This window comes from Leptonychotes weddellii, chromosome 9, assembly GCF_054177405.1.
Source record: "Leptonychotes weddellii isolate Sample4059 chromosome 9, ASM5417740v2, whole genome shotgun sequence".
Taxonomy (NCBI): Eukaryota; Metazoa; Chordata; class Mammalia; order Carnivora; family Phocidae; genus Leptonychotes; species Leptonychotes weddellii.
Window position 1 is genome coordinate 121,550,478 of NC_138377.1, and position 4,526 is coordinate 121,555,003.

The window sequence follows — 4,526 nt, forward strand, 5'->3', positions numbered from 1 at the left end:
TGATTCCATAGCCCAGCCTCCGCACCATCAAGTGACATTACCTCCCTGTGCTAAGTGGAGGCCCAGTGGGGGGTCCGCTTCGGCTCCCCCCGCAAATGGGGCTGGGAGACAGTGTGTCCCTATGCTTCCAGAGTCTGGCTGAGGGGCCTGGTGAAGAGCCAGGGCCTCACCTCCCCGAACTTATGCTCTGTCATCCCAGTCAGTCTGAGGCCTGGGCTCTGGGGCTAGCCCAAACCAAGACAGCAGGCCAGGCTATCCTAGAGAGGAAAGGAGGGTAAGCAGGGCTCGTGCTGGCGGTGGACTCCCATTATTCACCAAATCCTTTCACAGGAAACCCCTCCAGGCCGGCTCTAATTCTGGATTTTCGGACCCTTCCTGGAGATCGCAAGGCCATCCCACCTCTCCAGGTCTACCTGCCTGTGCACAAGGCAGGGCTATTTGGCAAAAACTAAACACACACTAACAATGCATCAGTAAGGGCCTGACTGGGGTACACGTGCTATAATATCATAGAACAGTTAAAACAGTGAAAAGGGGTGGGTCAGAAAACTCAGTATCGGGACGCCTGGGTGGCTCAATGGGTTAAGCGTCTGCCTTTGGCTCAGGTCATGATCCCAGAGTCCTGGGATCGAGTCCGGCATCGGGGGACTCCTTGCTCAGCGGGGAGTCTGCTTCTCCCTCTGCCTGCCGTTCCCCTGCTTGCGCTCTCGCACTCTCTGATAAATAAATAAAATCTTAAAAAAAAAAAGAAAAGAAAATTCAGGATCAACAGCACATTATTAACCTGAAACTTCAGAATCCAGATCAAGAAACACACAAGAAACCTGACGGATTTTGTTTACAAATGTCAATTACATGTAAATTAATTCCTAGCCAGTACAGCCATGAGTTCAACCTAAAAAGTGTAGGATCCACTGTTTTCTAAGTCCCACCACCCTTAGGAAAAAAAAATTTTTTTTAACTTGGTGTAAATCCTTTCAAGTCATGAAATACTCGCATAACTTCCTGCTTCTTTCCAGAGAAAGCCTATTTGGATTCAAGGCCACTGCTAAGTGAGTTACCTTCTTTCTGTGCTGTGGACAAATTAGAAATTTCCTCTCCTCATTCATGGCAGCTAGAATAAACTAAACAGGGGTTGCCCTGACCAACATCGATCAATGCCGATTATTCCTTCATCATCATGCTACAGTGGTGACTTGGGCATATTTTCTCTGATATTTTAAAAAATGAGTCCTAAGGGGCGCCTGGGTGCTCAGTCGTTAAGTGTCTGCCTTCGGCTCAGGTCATGATCTCGGGGCCTGGGATCGAGCCCCACATCGGCTCCCTGCTCAGCGGAGAGCCTGCTTCTCTCCCTCTGCTGCTCCCCTTGCTTGTGCTGTCTCTCTCTCTGTCAAATAAATAAAACTAAATAAAATAAAATAAATAAAATAAAAATAAAAATAAAAAATAAGCCCTGAGCAGAAAGTGAGGTCATCTCCTCATTGAAGGTTTGTCTGCACCTCCTGCCATTTTTTTTTCCAGTTAAAATGATCTGCTCTAATGTTCGTATAATGTTTAAATGTTCATCCATTTAAGTCACCTATGACCCTCTACGATCAGCTCAACATCTCCTGATGGGGAGTGCTCTAAGACCTGCTGTTGAATGAAACCAAGCGACAGGGCACCCAGGTGGTGCAGTCGGTTAAGCGTCTGACTCTTGTTTTCGGCTCAGGTCATGATCTCAGGGTCATGAGATCGAGCCCCTCGTCATGCTTGGTGTTGGACATGGAGCCTGCTTGGGGTTCTCCCTCTCCCTCCCCCCCACACTTCCATCAGGCTCCCTGCTCAGTGGGGAGTCTACTTCTCCCTCTGCCTTTGCCCCCCCCCACTCGTGTGCTTTCATGCTGTCTCAAATAAATAAAACCTTAAAAACAAAAAAAGAGAACAACTTACAAACACAGGCCGCAATGTTCCCTCATTTACATACGTCCAGGTGAACGTGCGGGCCTGGTGTGGAGGGCCACATAACAACCTGAGAGCTGCTCTCTTTGCTGAGAGACCTCAGGTTTACCCGTAATGTTCCCACTGCTGCCAAAGAGAATGTATTCGTTATGTAACTTGTGTAACTAAATGTTTGTTTTTAGGAGTGGCCACAAATGCTGCAAGGGCCATTATTTATTACTTCAAGCTGATAGAGGCCCATCTATCCCAGAAACCAGAAACATCACCATGTTGAACTTTCATTACTGATTGCCTGCTTTTTTTTTTTTTTCATGTCACACTTCTGCTCCAAGGTCCATCTGGCAATCTAGCTTCTTAGCCTGGCCCCAGCCAAGCTGTGCTCCAGCTCTCCACATCAGCACCCCTTCACACTGTTCCAGAAGCCCCTCAGCAAGTCCCACTGCCAGGCCTTTCCTTAAGCAGTTCCCATGGCCAGAATTCTCCCTACCCGCCTCTCTCCTTAACCAAGTCCTACTCATGGTTCAAGGCCCAGGGGTGACCTCTCCAGCTCTGTGGCCAGAACTCTACAACCCCTGGCAATCATTTGGCCCTTAGTCTCGGAGTTCAGCCCTTTCTCCGAAGATCACAAAGGACACAGATGCCTTTTTTTTTTTTAAGATTTTTTATTTATTTATTTGACAGAAAGAATGAGAGACACAGCGAGAGAGGGAACACAAGCAGGGGGAGTGGGAGAGGGAGAAGCAGGCTTCCCACCGAGCAGGGAGCCCGATGTGGGGCTCGATCCCAGGACCCTGGGACCATGACCTGAGCCGAAGGCAGACGCTTAACAGACTGAGCCACCCAGGCCCCCCAGATGCCTCCTTTAAGCTGTAATAAACTGCTGAGGAGAGCTTTACTATCTCCAAGTTTATACTATAAGACTATAACAACAGTCCTACGAGTCGATAACTATAATCATTATTCCTGTTTTACAGAGCACAAGCTCAAGCTCTGACAGGTTAAGGGCCCTGCCCAAGGGCACACAGCCAGTTAGTGATGGAGCTGTTCAATGTATAATGGTCTGTTCACTTGTTGTCTCTCAGCATGAACTTCAAATGTCATGAGAGCCGAGACCACAACTAACTTGTGTTACACTGGTGTGTCCGACCTTTACCAGTTGCTAAATAAGTATGAAGTAAATGAGTAATGCCTACAGCATCTTGAAATGGAAGTACCTTCCTTATGAAATGAGAGCAGCAAACATTTAGCTCACCTGCCAGGCCCACACTGAATGGTTCCACAGATGGTTCCACTTAGTACCAGCAGCCTTCCCAGGTGGTGGGCATTTTGTAATATTATTGCTGTGAGATTGAAGGAAACTTGAGTCTCAGAGGAGGTAAGTAACTTGCCCCAGGTCACACAGCAAATAGACTCAGGCCTGCCTGGAGGGCTCACCTTCCCCCATTTTCATCACCCACTGCTTCCTATCCTCTTTCTCCAGGCTGCTCTATTTTTCAGGGACGGAAACTATCTGTGGGTAGTGAGATGACGTTGCTCGTGTTATTCAGCAAACCAGCAAATGTGGGTTCTGGGAGCAAACCAGGAAGGCTGCACTTGTATGTCCCCCTACTTCCACCCCACCCCACCCCACATCACTGTGGGCAAATCCCTCGGGGCTTGTCTTGCAGCCTTATCCAGCACACCTGTAGACAGTGAGTGGCAGTTACTGGACAAACTACCCCCCTCACCCCCGGGGGGGGGGGGAGGCTGGACATGAGAGAGGCAGCCACTCTTTGCATGGGTCCACTCTTCACATGAGGGACAGCCTGGCCGTCCCCAGACGATGATGGCACTGCCCACCACCGTCGGGCTCCTGGGCACTCACCATGCCACGAGCCCGGGTGGGTGGGAACTCGGTGAGAAGCTTAGCAGCTCCATCCAGATGCGAATTGTCCCTCCCACACTTCCCGGGCTGCAGGGTCCTCCATTAGAGCCCCCGAGGAGTCAGAATCCACACCTCCGCAAATGGGCCCGCTTTCCCAAGGCCCCCCTGCCCAGGCCTTCCCTGGGCTCTGTGGGTTTTGACACCTCTCTGTAACCTGGCAGGGGGCCACCTCTCACCTTTGGTCCAGATAAAAGCTCAGGCCTGGAGGTAGCCGGCCCAGGCTCCCAGAGCCCGCAGCAGCCCCGGCCATGGCCCAGTCCCCTCCTCTGCACAGCCTCCTGGGCCACGACCACTGGATCTTGCCCCAGGGCTGGGGCTGGGCCGGCCACCCGGACTCCACGTCCCCGGCCTCCTCCTCGGACTCTTCGGGCTCGTGCCCCTGCGACGGCGCCCGCGGCCCCTCGCAGCCCGCGCTCCCGGCCCGCGGCGCCCGCTCCGCAGAGGCCGCCCCGACGGCGCCCGGACGAGGCCGCAGCGGGCCGGCCGGCGGGCAGCGGCAGAGCGCGAGCGAGCGCGAGAAGCTGCGCATGCGCACGCTCGCCCGCGCCCTGCACGAGCTGCGCCGCTTTCTGCCGCCGTCCGTGGCGCCCGCCGGCCAGAGCCTCACCAAGATCGAGACGCTGCGCCTGGCCATCCGCTACATCGGCCACCTGTCGGCCGT

At 52.7% G+C, this 4,526-nt stretch overlaps 1 long non-coding RNA gene across 1 annotated transcript; it reads right to left on the reverse strand.

Annotated features, from left to right (window-relative positions):
* Nucleotides 1-474: 474 nt before the first annotated feature.
* LOC145723313 (uncharacterized) lies at nucleotides 475-4,305 on the reverse strand. Its single transcript, XR_014148244.1, has 2 exons — nucleotides 3,194-4,305; nucleotides 475-734 (listed from the first exon to the last, which is right to left on the reverse strand). It is a non-coding gene; the product is annotated as an uncharacterized LOC145723313 (long non-coding RNA).
* Between the last annotated feature and the right edge of the window lie 221 nt (nucleotides 4,306-4,526).